This window comes from Myxocyprinus asiaticus, chromosome 17 (assembly GCF_019703515.2).
Source record: "Myxocyprinus asiaticus isolate MX2 ecotype Aquarium Trade chromosome 17, UBuf_Myxa_2, whole genome shotgun sequence".
Classification (NCBI taxonomy): Eukaryota; Metazoa; Chordata; class Actinopteri; order Cypriniformes; family Catostomidae; genus Myxocyprinus; species Myxocyprinus asiaticus.
Window position 1 is genome coordinate 34,398,574 of NC_059360.1, and position 22,862 is coordinate 34,421,435.

At 34.9% G+C, this 22,862-nt stretch overlaps 1 protein-coding gene across 3 annotated transcripts in view; it reads right to left on the minus strand.

The window, feature by feature from the left end:
- The window catches only part of LOC127455079 (carbohydrate sulfotransferase 15-like), a 38,871-nt gene extending 17,177 nt beyond the window's left edge, over positions 1 to 21,694 (minus strand). The window contains exon 1 of one of the 3 annotated variants that reach the window (XM_051722654.1): positions 21,542 to 21,694. The gene's annotated coding sequence lies outside the window, so the exon portion shown is untranslated. The remainder of the gene's footprint in view (positions 1 to 21,541) is intronic. The other 2 variants (XM_051722655.1, XM_051722653.1) reach the window with 2 other exon arrangements.
- Positions 21,695 to 22,862: the final 1,168 nt, after the last annotated feature.

A 22,862-nucleotide genomic window follows, 5' to 3' on the forward strand; every position in this document is an offset into this window, starting at 1 on the left:
TAACAAATCAAAATAGTTTTTATACATTTTTGTCATGAGGGTCTCGAGATTATACATGCAAAATGTTGTGTGAATTGGACCAACGGTACCATCGGACCAAAGTAGATTTTTCTGAAAACTCAAAATAGCAGATGGAATACTTAAAAAGTAACTAGAGTACTTAATATTTAAATTACTTTGCCGCTGATAGATCGCATGATGTAATACATGATTTGCGGTATCATTAATGTCCGTAGTTCAAACAGTGCAGGGCGAGTTACGCATCAGAATGTATTACTTAGGGTTATGGGTTTATATGTGCAATAGTATTAGTGATTTCCGTTAGCAAGCACACTAATATAGATTGTTTTCAAACAGGTTTTACAAACACTTCTGTCATCTGCCATTGATCGGATAAACTTATTGTCCTGCCCCTAATTCATGCCTTGCATAAGCTAATGTTGCTATGTCGGATTGGTCAGAATGCTCAAACATGTTTTAAATGCACACAGCCACAGTATTTACCCTTTTAGGGGTAATCAACCAACGAATGTCTTACTTACAGTTGTCAATCAACGTAAAGAAAATCAAGTAAACCACATCACAGTTACGGTGCCCTGAAAAGTAAAAAAGCTTAGATGTTTTGGATATTGGTACTGTAACACTATTCTTTGCAATCTATTGGACAATGTAAAAGCCTACATATTTTTGCAAGGTACTATTATAGTAACACGGTAACAAGGACTTTTTGGTGTCAGGTAGCATACTGTAATGGTCCTCTTTGTTTTCTTTATGAGAGAACTGCAGGACAGTTTTACAGCACAGTGACCAATCCACTACCACAAATCACTGACCCTGACACACTCCCAATATAAACATAATTCTCTAGCACGTACATCTCTCTGTGCCCCCCTTGCCCATCTGAACCACAGTCATAAAAAACAAGGTGGCAGAACAGGCAAGACTGCTGTCTCTGAGCACAGAGGCTACAGGAATGGAATGGAAATGGACAGAAGGGAATGCTATGGATCCGGGGTAAAAGTCATAGATGAAGTTGGAGCCCATGTAGAAACAATGCACCACTAAGAATAAACAGTGTGTGTGTTATTGGTTTTAATGGGAGCCAGCTGGTAGGTAGCTGTGCAATATGTAAAACTCACTCCCATTTTATTTCTGTTTTTTTTTTTTTTGGAATTGTTTCATGTTTACAATGCTAATGCACGAAATCTCTCTGATTTCCTGTTGTCGGCTCAAAAATGTATGTGCTGATAAAATTTCCTATGACTGAAATGTAAAAGAAAACAAATACTTGGTTGATCTCAAAAGATTATTATGAGTGAAGGCTCTGTTTACAAGTATGTGACGTTTGACAGAGACAACCTAGATATAGCCTCTAGAGTGACGGCCAATTAATAGAGCCTCACTGTGAAAAACCCAGACATTCACTGTTCTCTTCATGACATAGTATAGGCAGCATAAGAAAATGGCTCTGCAGGCACAGGATGGGAAAAATTACAAAGACGTACACATTAAGACCCTATGTACGCAAATGCAATTAACAGAGAAAAAATATATTACTTAATAGTTGATCTTTTGTAGCTGAGGAGACGAGTTCTCAATCTCGTCAATAGTGTTGGGTGTAATCTGATTACAAAGTAAAAAATTACAGAGTAAAAAGTTACTTTTTTACAGTTACTGTTAAGTTAATTACTTTTAAGTACATTAATTGGGTTACATATATTTCAAAAATAACATTATGTATGTATAATACATTTAAAGAATGATTTTATATGTACATATGTACATCTGTTTGCAATTCTGTGACAGCTGAAGAGTGACAATGAACAATGAACATTATTGTGAATTCCTTGAAAAACTGAAAACAATTTGTGAAAAGTGCTTTAGAAAGTAACTTAAAAGTAAACAAATTATTAATGTGATAATTTTTTCGATTAAGTAACCCATAAAGTAATATGATTATAATTTTTAGAGAAGTAATTACAAATTTGTAGTGGATTATTTTATTGTTGTTGTTTGTTTGTTTTTTTGAGTAACTTAACCAACACTGTTTGTCAAAAAATAAATTTTCCCCTAAAAGGTCTAAAATGTTAGACAATTAACATATTCCTTATTAGAAATAGACAAATACAGTATAGAGCTATAGTACTGCTCAGATGATTTAGTCTTGGATTAATCTAATAAGAACCTTCTTTTGACATCACAGTTGTTTTATTAAAAACGTTTGTATCTTGGCAAATCTTAGTGTCATTGTTGTGATCATAGATGAATCATTGATCTCACCTTAAACTCTAGAGTGGACCTGTGAGGTTACTGTTTTTGTTATGTCTTTTTGTTTTGTTTCAGAAGAAAAATCTGTGAAGCAGGAGATTTAAGCTCACTGTCTATAATGCTGAAAAACACTAAAAGTTTAATGGTTGGTTGGTAATTTCACAAAACAACTAATCTATGTCACTAAAAACCATGTGAGTAACGCCTGATTTACACATACTCCGTGAGTGAGGCGTGAGCGGGGCGTGAGAAACGCGATCACATTTGGGATTTCACATTGGCTGCGTCTCTTCTCTAAGTTCCTACGGCAACGGCGGGTAGTCACATGCAATTGTTTATCAGCGTACTTGGTCATGATTGGTTAATATATCAAAGCCACTTTCAAGGCAAGTCAGTCCACTCGGCTGTCATCTTTGGAATGCTCTCGGGCAGGCTGGGCAGCTATTTTCTGTGTAAACAAGTGGCATAAAAGCAGCTCCTATCTATTTAAATGGAAAACTACTGAAATCTAAAAAATGGCCTCAAAACATTTGCACTGAAAATTTGTGCCCCCCAGAGGTAATGGGGTAGAAATGTTTATATAAAAATAAAAGTCCTTCACATAGCACATAAATGGACAAGTCATATATCAAATGAAAGCTCTCACTCTCAGGAATGTGACTTTACAGTTAATTTTGTTGCCCTAATAACACAGTTCGAAAGATTTTCAAAAGAATCACAAAGTGAAATATGATTTCTGTAAGTAATCAAATACAAACATCTCTTTTATGCTCCAATAACTGCTGCTGTAAGCCCCAAATAGCTAAAAACGTTATATCTGCTTTTACCTTAAAAAGTTATAAAAAAAAATAGCCATTGATGAGCTTGCTTGGCTGAATAATCTAATGTTATATCTTAGATGTCCAGAACAATATATGCCATCCAGAAGGAAAAGCATGCAAAACAAATAATCATAAAATATGTTTTCTACTCTTTGTTTTCTACTCATCGCAAAGGAAAGAATCTCAGCTTTCTAATGACACCTAGACTGAGCTTCTAGTCCACTCAGAGGATTTCATATTCAATGAAACAACAAGGATGGTGCTTGAACTGAAAATTAGACTCAATGTCTATGGATGAACACATCTGTGAGGGCTAAAATGCGTTAAGAGTGCCACCTACATTTAAGATCTGTATATTGTGATGGAATGTGTTAGAGAAACAAAATATTTTTTCTAGTGCTTTCTGCCACCTAGTGGAAAAAGAGAATTTTCAAAGTGAGGTTGAGTGATAGAACCAGAATTACATGTTTACAAAGTTAGGAATAAAAAAAAAAGTTGTTGTTTTTAGTTTTTATTTGAGCAGTTCTCTTAAAAATGAGACCTATTATTATCTAATTATGCAATTTATCTAAAGTGTGTGTGAATGGTGAGCTTTTAAATTTGTGGGCGGCAGCCCAAAAATGTACCAGAGTTTAAGAGGTTTTGATATCAGTGGTCTGTCTCGTTAACACTTTATTCATGAATAATCATGAATTAATACCTGAATTAATAGTTACTTCTGCTTAAATTAATGATTAGTTAAGGAATGGACTAATCAGGAATTAATGATGAGCTAACATTAACTACAACATGAGCCATATGAATTCATGCATTAATAACGATCATCTTAATTACATGTTAGTACATGTTTGATAGTTAATGCATTAATTAACATTAGGGAATAAACTAAATCAATCATGCTTTATAAGACATGATGTGAAGTACGTCAACCTTGAACTAAATGTTTATAATTTAATATGGTCATAATTACAATTTTTTATACCTTTTGATGTTAGAATAAACCAAAATGTAACTCATTTTTCACTGTACATGTTGCCATTGCAGTCTCTAGGCACAATCATGATTTCAAGCTCAACTACACTTTCTAGTGCTTGACGCATGTGCAGAGTGCTAGATTGTGTAAGAAAGTGTAATCGAGTTTGAAATCATGATGGCCAAGGAAATTTATTGTGGAAAAGGAGTGAGGTTTTTGGTGTCTAATCTCACCAAAAAGCGACTGGACAACTTCAGTAGACATTGTTTAAACCACTGGAGTCGTATTGATTACCTTTCTGCTGCATTTATGTGCTTTTTGGAGCTTCAAAATTTTGGTCCTCATTCACCATTTTATGGGCCTACAGAGATGAAATATTCCTCTAAAAATCTTAGTTTGTGTTCCGCAGAAGAAAAGAGAGTTATACACTTCTGAAATAGCATAAGGGTAAGTAAATGATAAGAGAATTTTCCATTTTGGGTGAACTTTTCCTTTAATGATTGCCACCAATAATTATTCTTAATAATAATAATTGATCTCAACCCATTCTGTGTGATTCTCCATTCCTTTCCTTTCATACTCACCCTACCACTCAGTTCACTTGTCATCCAAACTCAGGCCATGTCCGCTTCTCAGCTTTTACATCATGACAAACAAACCAAATTATGCTAAACAATATGTGATTTAACTGGGATGAAAACTAGTGTAGTACATATGTAGTTGATAGTAAGCTTATAACGATGTGGCCCACCAAGTAAAGTCATGACATGATGCTGCATTAACAAGTCATCAGTTGATGAGTTCATGAGTAGTTAACAATGAGTTAATAATGATGTGCCCCACCAAGTAAAGTCATGACATTATGATGCATTAACAAGTCATCAGTTGATGATAGTTCATGAGTAGTTAGCAATGAGTTAATACTGATGTGTCCCACCAAGTCATGACATTATGATGCATTAACAACTCATCAGTTGATGATAGTTCATAAGTAGTTAACAATGAGTTAATAATGATGTGCCCCACCAAGTAAAGTCATGACATTATGATGCATTAACAAGTCATCAGTTGATGATAGTTCATGAGTAGTTAGCAATGAGTTAATACTGATATGTCCCACCAAGTCATGACATTATGATGCATTAACAACTCATCAGTTGATGATAGTTCATGAGTAGTTAACAATGAGTTAATAATGATGTGCCCCACCAAGTAAAGGCATGACATGATGAAGGATAAAGAAGTCATGGGTTCATGGGTAGTTAATAATGAGTTAATAACGATGTGCCCCTCTAAATCATGGTGTATTTAATACACATACACTAGTGAAATAAAGACCAAGATTTTTAAGATCTGCTTATTTGAAAATACAAATCCACCAGCATATATGAAAAGCACAAAACTTAAAGGGAAAAACACCTTTAATGTGGAATGTGGAAAACAATACTGAAATACAAGTGTAAATCTTCCACCAAGATGCTTTAAATGAATGAAATTTCTTTTAAAACATATACAGACTCAAAAGAAAAACCAGTCTGTTTAGACATATTATACACTTTTAAATGATTTATAAGTTGTGTTTTATATATCTCTATCTCTCCTGATGTCAAATCGGAAATGTTAAAAATGCTAATGTTAGCACTTAATACGTTCAAATTACAAAATTAATTCAAATACTCCAAATAACGTCATCAAAATGGATATTATGAACACTCTGACTTCAATCCTTAATTCAGTCCAACAAAACAACCAAAGATTTTAGATTAAACATGTCAGCGTTACCATAGGATATAGTTGAAAGCAACCAGCCAACACCAAGAGAGCACCGCTTATAAATTCCCCACTAGAAACAAACTCTCCACATACTGTAGTTCCGGGCAGAAATGTAGCGAACTATCTGCACTTGAAATGGATGAAGTTCACACAACAAATAATTGAATGTTTGTATGCAAAAATGTCCACGGAAAAATTAACAAAACAAATCACTACTACTAACAATGATGTTGAAGATGAGATGATGATCCAATCATTATCATCATTCTTAATTTCTATTTTGAGTTCTGATGAAACTCACAAAGTAACCATGAAAAATATTACGAAATATATATAACAAAAAACAAATACTGATCCAGCAACATAAAGACAACCTTTACTATTTCTATGGTCCAGATGACAAATTAATTGTGGTAGGGTGAGTACGAAAGGAAAGGGACAGAGAATAATGTAAAATGAGTTGAGATCAAATTATTAGTAATCATTATTATTTGTGTTTTTCTTTGTTTTTTTATGTCCATTTAAAAAATTTGAATTATACTGCGTCATTCAATGACATCTGTGGCAAAACTGCAGACAGCTAAATGCATAAAATATTAAAATTATGACAATATTAAATATGTTTAATTCAAGGTTGAAATACTTCACATTCTTTCTTATGAAGCCTGTTTGATTTAGTTTTTTCCTCGATGATAATTAATGCATTAACTATCAAACATGTACTAACATATAAGCTAGGTTGCCATTATTAATGTATGAATTCAGATGAGTTATGTTGTAGTTAATGTTAGCTCTTCAGTAGATCCTGATAAGTACATTCCTTAACTCATCATTAATTAATGCAGAAGTAAGTATTAATTCAGGTATTAATTCATGATTATTCATGTACTGTTATTATAAAATGTTTCCATTGTAGTGTATAGTAGGTTCGGTTAAAATATTTATTAATTGCTTTTGTGTCTTTTCTATAATCTCCTGATTATTTTAGTTTTCTACTACACCCAGAGCCGCTGAGTTCAGCGTGAGCTGCGCTGCAAAAATAGGGTCAAAGCCGGAAGTATCCGCTTACTACCGCATCTGGGACCCGCGGCGTGAAATCTGCAATGTGAAATCTGTTAATATAAGCACCTAAATGAAAACACACCACTCACACCCCGCTCATGCCCTGTTCACAGACTATGTGCATTATTTGTATTGTCTAATTAACCAACCAGTGAATGAGTAATAAAGGAAACACATATATCCACATTCCCCCATGGGCTGCTTTATCAATAAATGAATACATACATGGCATAAATACAGGGAGTTATTATTAGTGACATCTTGAATAATGTGGGACCCATCTGGCAGACAGATGTGCTTTTGGGTGATGTTACGTGAACTCCTGCTGAAGTAGGTCTTTCTCAATGCCTCTTTAATCCCTTTATTCCAGTATGCATACATATGACGAAAGGCTCCTGCTGTGTTTGGAAGATTTGTTTTGTAGCCTGAAGAAGATGTTTGTGTCTCAGCACTTGAAACATGAGAGATGTGGTTTGCTGTTGATTTCAGGCTGTCAGAACATTGATGGAAAGCTATACTGTCTTTTGCTGTGCATCGTGTGTGGCAGCAGAGCAAGGAGGCTGTGGTGATGTGTTTGTGTGATCCTTACTGAAATGAGCAATAGCACACAAAAAAGAGGAAGTGTAATTAAACAACTAAAATGAGAGAAGATAGGGAAAGAAAGAAAGAAAGAAAGAAAGAAAGATCTCATATCAAAATCAAATCATGCAGATGGTGTAAACAAGCTTATTTATTACCCTACAGGGCAGCACTGCCACATACACCCTCAAATTTTCCAATGCATATATTATTTAAAATGTTGATGTATATAATCATATATATATATATATATATATATATTACATCATATAACAAAATTGTATATAATATATACAGTATATATTGGAAATTCACTTGGCTTGAAAATTTCCCCTCAAAAAACAAAAACAAATTAAAACCCCTAACCCTGATAAAAATGTCTGAAAATTGTACGAATTTAACTGCATTACTTAACAGTAACATGATCATTTGTTCAACTGTTACAGTATGTGCTTCCTGACAATGCTCCGCAACACTTTTGAGTTTTTGATGGCCAACTCTGTACACTTTTTGGAAGAATATTTATGTCACAGATACGCACACAATACAACAATAGATCCAAGTTCCACTTGAAAGTTAATCAATAGCCTCTTCTTTGTTACCACTCCAATGCACAATTTACAAGGATAACATGTAGCCAATGCATACTTGTGCATAAAAATGTGAAGTCACACCAATTTTATAACAGCTTGAATCTCATCTCATTAATAAACTATGCAATGGATTTATATGGCACCCATGGTAAATATGAGCAAAGAAGGCTGTGAATAAAATCTGCATCGTTTATCCTTTTGATCGGTCATTTAAAAAAATTAAAAAAAAAATACAAAAATCTAACCTTTAATTGAAGTAAAACAATTGAAATGGGGGAAATATCTAATTATTAAATAAATATTTTTCTCCAAAATGCATTGGCCATAATTATTGCCACCCTTTTATTCAATACTTTTTGCAGCCTCCCTTTGCCAAGATAACAGCTCCGAGTCTTCTCTTATAATACCTATAATGAGTTTGGAGAACACCTGGCAAGGGATCTGAGACCATTCCTCCATACAGAATCTCTACAGATCCTTCAAATTCAAAGGTCCATGTTGGTGGACTCTCCCTGTTCAGTTCACCCCACAAATTTTCTATGGGGTTCAGGTCAGGGGACTGGGATGGCCATGGCAGAACCTTGATTTTGTGGTCAGTGAACCATTTTTGTGTTGATTTTTTGAGCTGATGTTTGTTTTGGATCATTGTCCTGCTGGAAGATCTAACCAGGGCCCATTGTAAGCTTTCTGGCAGATGCAGCCATGTTTTGATTTTTTTATCTGTTGGTATTTGATAGAGTCCATGATGCCATGTATCCGAACAAGATGTCCGGGACCTCTGGCAGAAAAACAACCCCACAACATTAAAGATCCAGCACCACATTTAACAGTGGGCATTGGGTTTCATACTTCTTCATCTCTGTGTGCACCAAATCCATCTCTGCTGTTTGCTGCCAAAAAGCTCTTTTTTCGTTTCATTTGACCATAGAATCCGGTTGCATTTGAAGTTCCAGTAGTGTCTGGCAAACTGAAGATGCTTGAGTTTGTTGTTGGATGAGAGCAGAGGCTTTTTTCTTTATAAACACTTCAAAGAAGATCATAATAAGCATACAGTTTTATGTGAAGCGGTTGCTGCATCAGGTGTGTTGAAAGAGGGTGTGTGCTGTTTAATGCGCTTAAGAGTTGTTTCTCTCCAGCACATAACTTACATTTTACTGCTCTTTTCTATGTTTTATAATGTATACATGTTATGAATTAAAAATCCGGCGTGTATTTCCAGGTATTTCGTGAAACCGTTTGATTTTACCACATGCGAGTTTCCGTTAAACTTCACTGAGCAAATGAGCATGTGCATCCGTGTCAATCAAACCGATCACAATAGAGAAAGGGAGCACCATCATTTTGATTAAATTTGTGGAACATCATTCCATGCACTCAGTTTCAATGTAATCAATCAGGCAGCTCTCATGGATGTCATAGTCATGTGTGCCAGTTTTTAAAGTGTTTTAGATTGTTTCTCTTCATGTAACCACATGTAATACAATGAGCACCAGGATGAGACTTGTTGTTCACATCAAATATCAGAATGTGGGTAAAATGTGACCTCAGTGATTTCGAACGAGGCATGATTGTAGGTGCCAGACGGGCTGGTTTCAGTATTTCTGTAACTGCTGATCTCCTGGGATTTTCATGTACAACAGTCTTAAGAGTTTATTCAGAATGGTGCCAAAAGCAAAAAACATACAGTGAGCGGCAGTTCTGTGGACAGAAATGCCTTGTTGATGAGAGAGGTCAACAGATAATGGCCAAGGCTGCGTCTCCCAAAAGCATCGCAAGCTTAAGTTGATTGTAGAGTCCACTGGCGCCGATAGTTTCTACAATCTACTTAGACTTACGATGCTTTTGGGATATGCAGCCCAGACTGGTTCGAACTGACAGAACAGATAACCACTCTGAAAAATTGTAGTGAGCAGAATAGCATCTCAAAATGCACATGTCGAACATTGAGGCAAATGGGCTACAACAGCAGAAGACCGCATTGGGCAATTAATAAGGATCATACTGTTCCTAATAAAGTGCTCAGTGAGTGTATATATGTTCAGACTATTACTTCATATGTTAGGCTTTATAGGGTTAAGACAGAATTCTGTCTATCATGGTAAATTCTTGACTTTTTATGTTCCTTTGTCATTTTTCCATCAAGCTCCCTCTCTCTTTACAGTTTAATCAGAACTTTACTCTTTAAATTAACATAATAGTAAATCCTTCATAATTTGGTGCAATGAGATTTAAGATATCTTATGTCAAACTAAGTTACAGGTTAAGTCAAATGTGTAATTTGTTAGATATTAAAATACTTTCTCCTATCCCAGCTTAATTTGCAAAAACAACTATTAGTAAGTCATTCATAGGTTGATTCTCCCAAACCATTTTAACACAGTGGTGCTACCAAAACATTGCTCTATATCTTGAGCATCCCAACCAGCCCAGCACGGAAACATCACCTCAACAGAAATTAAATACTTAAGTAAATCTGTATGTAAATCTATATGAACACTGTAAGCCAACTGCTTTCCTATCACTCCCTGCCTGGCAGAAAAGTGCTAGACTATAAAATACTTTAAAATGTATTGATATCTAAGTGACAATCAAAGATTACAATTGTGGTAGTAGTTTTAGAAAACAAACTCAGAGCAGACAGCACACTTTGTTTCCCCTTTCTCAGTAGGCCATGCTATTCTAATCCCAAACAATGCAGGCTCTTTCACTAGAGAATGCCATCGGCCTCGTCCTATCTTGGGATAGTGGCTGGCTAATGTTCCATGCATCATTAAAGAGAGCAGCAGACCAAAGCTCCTGGCACAGATGACCAGCAGAGAGAGAGAGAGAGAGAGAGAGAGAGAGAGAGAGAGATAGAGAGCAGTGAACTCACATAGCCGACCGATTAGAGCCTGTCCTCCCTTCATTGGTACTGACCCACATTGTTTAGGTTTCTGCCCCAAATGGACATGAAAGGTGCAGAACTCAGCTCCAGGGGGCCTGACAACTGAAGTAAAATCATATTATGTCTAAATCTGCCCTCATTGACATATTCACTAACCAATGCAGGTGGTACCGTATGAAAACACTTTGTTGGGGGAAGGAAGATTTCTGCTCAGAATCTCCATTTCCCTCCAAACCCTACAATTTACCTCCAGAAATTCAACCAATAGCAGCTTTAAAATATCACTCTGTTTGTTTTTAGCATTACAATAGCACAGTAATGCACTGAACAACTGCAAAAGGAGATAGTTCTCTGATGAAGATGGGCGTTTTAACCAATGAGCCAAGACACTAGGCAGGGATATGCATAAATGATATACTACCCTCATTTACTCTTTTACAAAAGCTATAGAGATGCAGCCAGGAAGTACATTACAGCAGCTTTGCAAAGTATAAATATATACATGCAGTATAAATAAGGCATGCTGTACATTAGGCTACACTTATGTAAGTTTATATTACAATAAATTAATGAAATGGAATGAATATTACAATAAGCTAAAGTAACACAATTCTTTAACATACTGACACAGTTTTATTGTGTGCAATCAATTTAAATTTCTAGAATGGAAATTAACTAATCCATTTGTGGTGGGACTACATAAATAATTTTGTTGGCAAAAACTGGATGTATGAGCAGATTAATTCAAGCATTATTTTTTACATCTAACCTTATCTGTTTAGTTTATTAAAATTTGTATACTATTAAATTATTATTATTATTATTATTAGTATTATTATTATTATGTATGCCAGAAAAAACCTACATATAGTCAATATTTGGTAAAAAAGCCCCAGAAATTAAATATATATATACAAATGTGGAATTGTATTTTGTAGTAAATATAATGTTGTAATAATTTTAAAACTATGTTAAAGTAGAGTGACCTCATCACAGAAGCACATGTGCAGGCAAACCAAGTTTGAACCCTTCACTTTTTCATTTTATTAGGCATAACTGAATGAATTTAAATTTGTACAAGATGACTAGACTAGAACAAATCCAATATATATATATACGGTCAAAAGTTTTGAAACACTTATTCTATATTATAATTTTTTTTTCTTCACATTTTAGAATAATAGTAAAGTCATCAAAACTATGGAATAACATAAATGGAACTATGGGAATTATGTTGTGACTAAGCAAAATCCAAAATAAATCAAAACTGGTTATATTTTAACATCTTCAAAGTACTCACCCTTTGCCTAGAATTTGCAGACATGTACTCTTGACATTTTCTCAACCAACTTCTTGAGGTATCACCCTGGGATGCTTTTTAAACAGTATTGAAGGAGTTCCCATCTATGTTGGGAACTTACTGGCTGCTTTTCTTTATTATTTGGTCCAAGTCATACATTTCAAAAACTTTATTTTTAAATTACATTTTAGTTTTATAATGAAATAAATTAATATGGTGGCACAATTATATTTTTATCTACAAAACTCATTTCAAACATTTAAGCATACGCCTTCAGATCAAAAGATTTTTAAGATCATGTGAAACATTTCCGTAAAGTGTTTCAAAACTTTTGACTGGTAGTGTATATATATATATGAGGTATATTTCACAATGAATATTTTGAGCTATAATTCATTGTATATATTTAACAAGCATTTATGCAATTGGACAAACAATGTTTTTAAAGTGTTCTTGACTCATTGTTTATCCTGTTATACTGAGTACACCCACACAGAATCTACAGTACTTTTTCACATTTTCTGTGCTGATTGTGGGGGTAAATCTGCAGAATGGATTTCAATTTGTTAAACTGTGGTAAACAGAGCTGAGAGTACAGCGAAAGCATTATCAAATTAGGCAAAATATTTAATACACATGCAAAGGGCAGGGAGTGTGTAGAAGTTTATAAATGATGGGCATTTGAATTCTGTGGAAACCTGCAGAGCTTGAGATCTGTAGGCACAGATCTAACTTATAAGTCAAGAAATATCATTGACTCAATGACAAATATGAGCAAGCAAACATAGTCACATTTTTTTTATTTTTTATCTCCAAGTAAATCCTTATTTCTCTGGAAAAGTGGCACATTATCTGGAAATATACACATTTGGTAATGTTCAAATGATGCCAGAAATGATCTACATAAACTTGTCCAATATTTGTTCATTGTAGAATGACTTTGTTTCACTTTGTCTTCAGCACCTCTTTAGCATGATCTATTTTGCATGAAGTAATCCCTTGTGTCATTTTCAGATATTCTGTGTCTACACACTGTCAGGATCATCTTTCTGTCAGTCCCTGATTTTTTGCAATAGATTTCGCAAAATATTTTTTTTTTCTATGTGTTGCCAGGGTTGGGAGGGTTACTTTTGAAATGTATTCCACTACAGATTACAGAATACATGCTGTAAAATGTAATTTGTAACGTATTCCGTTAGATTACTCAAGGTCAGTAACGTATTCTAAATACTTTGGATTACTTCTTCAGCACTGGTAGATTTTTTTCACTTGTTTTGACTATAAAAACTCTGCCAGTACAGTAAGACAAAATACACATGTTAAAAATACATTCTCTGATAAACCTAAATATCTTATGCAGTGTTGTTTCTAAAACAAGATAAATCAAATTGATCTTGTTTTAAGGATTTTTAGATATTTTTACAGGAAAACAATAAAAAAATTATTATCAAGAATACAATTTTTGCCCTAATATCAAAGGTCTTACTAAAAAAAAGAAATTATGATCCAACGTGAATTTAGTACGTGTACGAGGACTTTTTTAGGTTACAAACTGGTAATCACAAAGGTATTATGCTATAAATGTGGTTTATGAGGACATTTCTAGTGTACCCTTAATTCAAATCGCTTAAAAAGCATACTAAACAATGTTTTTTTTGAAAATGTCAAATTGCAGAAAGTTTTTTGTGAGGGTTGGGTTTAGGGGTAGGGTTAGGGGATTGAATATAAAGTTCGTACAGTATAAAAACCATTATGTCTATGGAGAGTCCTCATAAGGATAGCCGCACCAACATGAGCGTGTTTGTGTTGAAAGAAAGAAAGAAAGAAAGAAAGAAAGAAAGAAAGAAAGAAAGAAGGATCCCATATCAAAATCAAATCATGCGGATGGTGTAAACAAGCTTATTACTTATCCTACAGGGCAGCACTGCCACATGCACCCTCAAATTTTCCAATGCATATATTATTTAAAATGTTAGAATATATATATATATATATATATATATATATATATATATATATATATATATATATATACATACATATATACATACATACATACATATATATATATATATATATATATATATATATATATATTACATCAAATATCAAATTTATATATAATATATACAGTATACAGTATATTGGAAATACACTTGGATTGGCTTTCCCCTCAAAAAAAATAAAAATAAAAAATAAATAAAAAACATTTAAAACCCTACAAAAAGCAAACCCTGCTCATACAAACCCCTAACCCTGATAAAAATGTCTGAAAATTTTAAGAATTTAATTGCATTACAGCAACATGAACGTGTTCAACTGTTACAGTATGTGCTTCCTGAAAATGCTCTGAAACACTTTGTGTTTTTGATGGCCAACTCTGTACAGTTTTTGGAAGACTATTTATGTCCCAGGTACCCACACAACACAACAATAGATCCAAGTTCCACTTGAAAGTTAATCAATAGCCTCTTCTTTGTTACCAATCCAATGCACAATTCACAAGGATAACATGTAGCCAATGCATACTTGTGCATAAAAATGTGAAGTCACACCAATTTTATAACAGCTTGAATCTCATCTCATTTATAAACTATGCACTGGATTTATAATTAAATCTGCTGCCTGAGACTTACGATATAAAAAGTTGAGGTGTAAAATTGAAAAAAATTAGAGGAAATAGAGGCTTGTTGTAATAAAGCATGGAAAGGCATGAGCTACAAATACAGTAACTCAAATAATTCTTTCTCATTTGCTTTTTTCATGTTCCCACACTCCAGTCTAAAGATTACAGAAAGCAACCTTCATTTTCCTTAACCCTATAAAGCAATAATTACAATGTACTAGATGTCCACTGGTCCTGATGAAAATTTCTGTGCTCTTCTGGAAGTAGAAGATCTTGTAATACAGACTGATCTCACAGTTTAGCTAAAATCGGTCTGTGCTTCCTGAAATAGAAACACTGCCCAGTAACCCCAAAGTAGGGCTGCAACAACTAATTGATAATTATCGATAATGAAAATGATAGACAACGAATTACATTATCGATTAGTTGGATACATGTGGTGAGCACGGAGAAACTCCGCCAGTGACGTCACTTTACAGCCCAGTGAAAATGTGCTGTAAGGTGAAACTTATTTGAAAAATGACGGAGACAAATTGAAGTGGAAAAAAACATGACCCAAGATGTCCAGTGTTGGTATTTACAAAGAGTAAAGCAGTGTAACCCTCAAGGCGCCATGCATGATGAATCATCTTGGTGGAATGGTCCATAGTCCTTAATTTCCCACTGTTTCTCCCCCTTACTCTGTTTCTTTTCATCTCCCTGGCGAGAATCCATGCAATCAACTTTTGGAGCAGTCCTTGAAAACTGCTGTTTAGAATCTGTTTTTGATTCAGTTAGTTTGAGCCCCAAATGAACTGATTATCCTATAAACAGGAAATACAAGTATTGCATTACATACTTGTATTGAGTAAGTAATATCCATGACACTAAAAGGTCACTTTAGAGGTACTAGAAGTATTTTATGACTAAGCGTAGCAGACCATTATCACAACCTCACTAAAGTTCACTCAAGCAGGCTGAGACATCTCCCTATTTGGCCATTTCAGACAGGCTAACACCATTAAGACAGACTAACACAACATAAGAGTAATACCACTCAGGCTGACACCATTAAGACTAGCAAAAATCACTCAGGCAAGTTAATGCTGCATACAAATTAGCCTACAATGGCACTTGTGGTCTTCTGTACTTGTAGGCTACACTGTTAGCATGTCTGAAATACAAGATGGCTGGAGGAAACATACTGTAAATTTATATTCACAATGACTGCCAAATAAATCACAGATTAGGCTGATGTTAACGATTGGTGAAGTGTGGAGTATGTTTAAGTAAAGCATGGGGAAAAATATCTTAGTTGTTGCTATGGAGATATCTTGAACTCTTGAATGGTTGTGAGTGTTGAAAGGCAATGAGGGCCTGCACAACAAGGAATGATTCAGAGTTCAAGGTCAAGAATATGTTTTCTTATGCATGTCACATGCATGAAACATTTCTTGATTGCATGGGCAATCCTTGACATTGAGATTAAAATGGCAATGCACAAAAAATGTTATATACAAAACATAAAAAATAAATAAAATTTAAAAAAAACGTTCCAGAGTTGCATTTTTTGAGTTAAACTACTTCAAAGTTTTTTTTTTTAAGATCTCCCTTTTTATCTTGCACAAGCCACACAATATAAAAAATTCAAAGCTGTGTAATATCTGATTTGCTGGTGTATGAAATTGCAAAAAGAGAGAATGGAGAGCCTTTATAGAGCATAAACTGTGCCAGTGAAGATGACATGAGTCACAAATATATGTCAATTCTTTCTGATTTTTTTAATTTATTTATTTATTTTAAATACAGGGGTTTTGCATTTTAGAGGCTTGGCACAAACAATTTATACACATCCATAACATTGGTAGGTGGATGGAGCAACACACACAAAACCACAAACACAGCTTCAAGTCAGAAGCCAAATAGCATTTGTCTACTTGTCAAGCAGAGCTTTGTTACTTTCAGAAGAAAAAGGAAGAAAAATGTCAATAAAAGCCTAAGACCTAGTGTGAGGTTTCAGAAACCCTGCTGACTCCCACTACTGAGTTTCATCTCACTGTTTCAAGTAACAGGAACAGCATACGAAAAGCACCCTTATACAAAAATTGTTCTTCTGACATTCCTTAAAAGGGATAGTTCACCCAAAAATGAAAATTCTGTCATCATTAACTCACTCTCGTGTTGTTTTAAACTGTATGACCTTCACCATTCTCATTCATTGCATCTTTTTTGTCCATACAATGAAAGTAAAAGGGCACTGAAGCTGTCAGTCTACCTAACATCTCCTTTATGTGTTACATGGAAGAAAGAGTAAATTATGACAGCATTTAAATTTTTGGGTGAACTATCCCTTTAAAAAGTAACATATATTTACTAGGCTAAATAATGAAGATGAAAATTTTTACTGATGAAAGTCATAATTTTTTTATTTATTTATCTCATTTTAGGCCAAGTATAAAAGAACCATGTTGCCCTAGGACAGTGATGTAAAATCTGTAACGAGGAAATGACAATTGAAGATGACCATATATGCCTAAGTAGAAATAAAAACAATGCAGAGTAAAATTAATGCAGTGTGCAAAACCAGAGACAATTTAGCCAACACACTGTCATAGCGAAATGGTAAGGATTCGCACGATTTTTCTAAATTTGGTTAATTAGTTTGATATCGTACGGCTTTCACTACAACCAATGACGTTGCTGGACATCATTTCTATCTAATACGCGACAATTACTTGCTTCTGTCACACACAACAGCTTCCTATTATGTTTACACACTCTACTGATCGGTTAGCTTTAGAAGGGGTTTGGGTAACGGCATAATATTAATAAGCCTGTCCTTGATACCTTGCGCGCGGAACTCACGCTTACTTCCACATTACACATCCGGGCATTTGCACTTGATGAAATCGTACGAATTCATACGAACTAAATCTTATGAAAATACGAAATAGCCAACTCGTAAAATATGTACGAATTTTCATGAGATATGTTTTTTTTGGCAGAGACGGGCTACTTCTTTTAAAATAAATGAGAGAAATTGGAATGACCAACAGTCAACAAATATAGAGAGGAAGTCCCACCTTATAGGTAAAAGAGCAAATCACCTTTTAGATACAGACATCACCTGTGAATTAGAGCCCGACCAATATAGGATTTTTGAGACCAAGCCCGATACCGATTTTAGAGGGGTAAAATTCACCGATTACAGATATGGTGGCCGATATAGTTAATTTTTGAGCTGGAATGAAAACAGACCTTTTCTATGTGGATTGTTCACAGATTTTGACTATGAAAAAGGTACTCAGAAGGCTGCTTTCTTAAACAAATATTTCTATCAAAGAATATTTGACATTATTATTATACATTGTCAACAAATTCTAGAAATGAACACTGAGAAAATAAAGAATAAATAAAAATAAAATAAATAGCTAAATAAACATCATTACTGTTTAGTATCAGTCAAATGTTGACCATTAAAATAAATAAAAATAAAAATAAAATAAATAGATAAACATCAGTACTGTTTAGTATCAGTCAAATGCTGACCATTAAAATAAAGAATAAATAAAAATAAAATAAATAGCTAAATAAACAACAGTACTGTTTAGTATCAGTCAAATTCTGACTATTTTAATACTGCCAGTCAATTAGTGTCAGGTTGTAAAAGAAGCATTTACACCTGCCGAGACGAGAAAAACAGCGGCAGCAGTGGTACACCGTATTCTGCTATACAAGTTCAGGTGAAACTTTCAACAGTGGAAAACCAGACTTTTAAATATTACATTTTATAAATGCAACAACTGGAATTGTTTGGCTGAAGGGGGTACCAAACTGTGAATCCTGAACAAAACAGTTTGGTGAATACATTTACACATTCAGTGAAAAGTAGCTACGTGGTTAGCTAGTTAGCTATAAGCTCGTTGTCACGGAGAGTAAAAGATGGACTGGTATTGCGTCTCACCAACTAGGTAACAATGTAGCGTGAAATCAACACTCAACAGACACAATCCACCACCGCACTGTTGTCTGCTGAGCTGCAAAAATATGCTCTGATGTTTACCTTTCAATCTGCTACATTACTGACTGCACTGACAAACCTTAGCTGGATAACACAGCAAACAGATATGATAAACATGAGTGACATGGTTGTCAGGGACAGGGTTAATGTTATATTAGTTATATTGAAAAGGGAAAATGATGGGGTCATTGTTTATTAACTTTCCAGTATGTATTTCACAAACTAGTTCGCAACTTACCGAGAAGACACCGCTTATATTTATATCGGTATATATCGGTCAGGCACTACTGTCAATTAACTCGAGAACGTGCATGCGCATTAGCTATACAAGCCAGGAATATTTTGTTTTTGTTTTTTAGGTAAAGAAGCACAATTTATGATTCCAGTGTTGTCAGATTTTACTGCTGATTTGAAATATTGTTCTTTGACAGTAATCTTGATGAACCGTTTTTGAGATTTTGAACTTTCCCCATTCAAGTACATAGGAGCAGATCTTGTATGCCGCTTGTTTATGTAGAAAAATAGCTGCCCGAGAGCTTTCCAAAGATGGCTGCAGAGTGGACTGATTTGCTCGAAAGACTTTGACGAAACATGCCAGCCAATGGGCAGCAGATCCATTGTGGTGTATAATGTGACTAAGGGCCTTTAAAATGACAACAAAGCAGCAAAAGTTGTTGTAGTCTACTACAAGGCCAAGGAAAAGACTAAAGCTAAGAAAAGTGTGGTGTTAAAATGTATTGTTTATTTCACGATAAAGCACATTGTTTGTGGTAAAATATGATTAATTTTAAGGGAAACAAAAACCTCTTTTATAAAGCAATGCTTTCATATTGTAAATACTTTATAATGTGAAGGTTTGAAACTGAAAGTTGTGTTTTTGTGTCAGAGTGCATAATATATAGATGTTTGTCAGACTGTCTATATGTGTGTATCCAGGTATTCCCTACACTGTGGGGACCAAATGTCTCCGCAAGGATAGTAGAACCTGAAATTTTTGACGTTGTGGGGACAATCAGTCGGTCCCCAATGAATAAAATAGCTTATAAATCATACTAAATTATGTTTTTTGAAAATGTAAAAATGCAGAAAATTTTCTGTGAGGTTTAGGTTTAGGGGTAGGGTTAGGGGATAGAATATAAAGTTTGTACAGTATAAAAACCATTATGTCTGAGAGTGCTCATAAAATGTGTGTGTGTGTGTGTGTGTGTGTTTGCAGACAGTGGGTCACTGCAATGAAGGGTTTAGTTGTTGGTATGGATAGCCTGTTGACTCAGCACATGGTTATATTTTCTGCAGCTGTTAAGAGCTGAGGCTGGTGAATGTCTTTCTAAAGAAGAGACCTCAGCCATCCAATATACACTTGCTGTGCCAACAATTACTAATACATCACAGCCCTGTAGACACTCCAGAGTGCAGTAGCCATGTTGTCTACTAAACACCAAGTTACCTCTCTCACCAAATTTTTTTAAACAGCAACACTTTTGACAGGCTTAATTATGTATTTAATATGCAACCTGAAGCTGTTTAGCAATGTAACACTACATCCATCTATTCTGTGTACATAGCTGTAGATATGGGACCGTCATTTTTAGTCACTTTGACCCAGAAACATATTTTGAGCTTTATGCAAAAGGTAAAAAGTAAAACAATTTCAATGGATTATATCAGCCAACATGATGTTTATATCTCTGCAACAGTTTGGAGTAGAAACACATAACAGTTATATTGTTATAAGATGAAACTTTCCTTTGTACTTTAGTACATACCTGTAAAACTCAAAATGTGTTTTGAGCAAAGTGACTTAAAATTATGGAGCAGGTCACATATATTCCATAGGGAAAGACACACAACGTGATTTACCCAAGAAGGACATGTTCCCAGATCAACTTCCATTGTTGTTCTTGGAACAACGTGCATATTAGCCCATCCTAATTGCCTTAAACCTATCACTCACCCTAACCTAAAATCTTAAATAAATAAATAAATAAATGATTGGTTCATAGGAATGTTATTCCAAGCCCTTAACCAAATTCTAACCCTAACACTAAACCTAGGCTGCTGATAAAATCAAGTTTAGAAACACAAATGTGTTTGAAAATTGTAACAGAATAAAATCGTCACCGTCACACAAAACAAACAAAATGACAACGTTTTCAGAGCGTATTACAACGTTTGAAGGAGATCCCATATGAATGTATGTATTATGGTTTAAGAGGTATTTTGGGGTAAAATGTGGTTACCATGGTAAATGTTTTTAAGGGTAAATACTTGATAAGGCAGCCTGTGTCATGCAGCTGAACTTGCCCGAGGTCGCCGCTCGCGCAGACAACGAATCATCTTTTACAGCTATGTGAGCATCCCCATCGATCTGAATGAAACATTGTGCGTCTGAATATATAAATGAGAGCGGCTATTTATGAAACAAGAAGCAGTTCTCAATGAACGAGCTTTTAAAGTCATATTTTTTTGACGATTTCTGCTCCTGAGTCAGACTGTCAGAAAAAGCGTTTTAGAAATATTTGCGCGGCATTAGAATCTGTTACGCGCTTACCGCTTATTAAATGTGTGGATACATCTTTGAACATTCTACAGTGAACATTTACAGTTAAACGTAAATTTAAAAATACCTTCATGTTACATAGTATTCGTGTAGAAAACTTACCTTACCAACTTGTCCGATTTGAATATTCCACTGAACCGGCGATGATGAACGTGCCGTATGTTTTCATTTGATGTCGATAAAAAAAAAAAAAAAAAAAAAAGAACCGTGATATAGAGAACTTTCTGAGCGACTGAGCTGATTAAAGCCTTTCGGTCTCTATCCAAGAACAATGCATGTGTTAACCTCTCTCTCTCTCTCTCTCTCTCTCTCTCTCTCTCTCTCTCTCTCTCATTCAGCAGGGGTTCTGATGGAAGGGGTGGGATGAAGCACATACTGCCACTGATGTCATCTGCTCCCACAAGTCCCAGCTATTTATGAGCATAACTTTGTGCTGTATTATACTTCAAAGATCAATGATAAATCAAATATAATAATACAAAATTATTTAATAGACTAAAACATGCAAGGAGAAAGTCAAGTCAGGTCAAGTCAAGTCAGTTTTATTTGTACAGCGCTTTTCACAAAACACATCGTTTTAAAGCAGCTTTACAGGAAATCATGCATTAACAAAAAACGACTTAGAGTGGTCATTGTGTAGTTTGATTATATATGATTGTAAATTGTGCATAAAAATTTAATAATTAAATAATAATTGTACTTAGAACCTCTGTGAGCAAGCTGAAGGCGACTGTGGCAAGGAACACAAAACTCCATAATATGTTGGTTAATGGAGAAAAATAACCTTTGGAGAAACCAGGCTCACTGTGGGGGCCAGTTCCCCTCTGGCTAACATCATGAATATAATGCCAACATTAGTTATTTGTGTGCAGTGCAAGTCATGGTTTAAAATTTGTAAATTAAGTAAGTGTTAAGGTCCAGTGTTTAAAAAAAGAACACATTTTAATGAATTTTAAGATTAATGACTAATGTCTTTGAAGTCCATCCTGGATTAACTGCAGAAGTTCACATAGATGCATTGACCTTTGTTAGTTGGCTGCTGAAGGCTTTTGTTGGCAGTTAAATGATGGTCTATGTATTCCATTTCAAGAGTGTAGTCCATCAATAGACAAAGGTGATGCAGGCAGAGATCAATGAGGTGCATCGCAGTTCAACCATTTCGTCATTTCGGTGAGGTTCGGTGGGGTCCATCCTAAATCCAAGGTTCAAGCAGTGGCATATGAAGTATCCGATGTCTTACAGTTGGAGTTGGCATCAGTTCATCCTCTGAAGTCCATCGTAAAAGACTGAAGTGATGTCTGGCTAGCACCAGCTGTAGTTTGTCATCATCACTCAGCGACAGGTAGCAGTGGAATCCCAACACCAAGCAGGAATGGAGCTGGATCTGGCTGGATCTGGTAACCTCGTGACATGAATCCCGAGG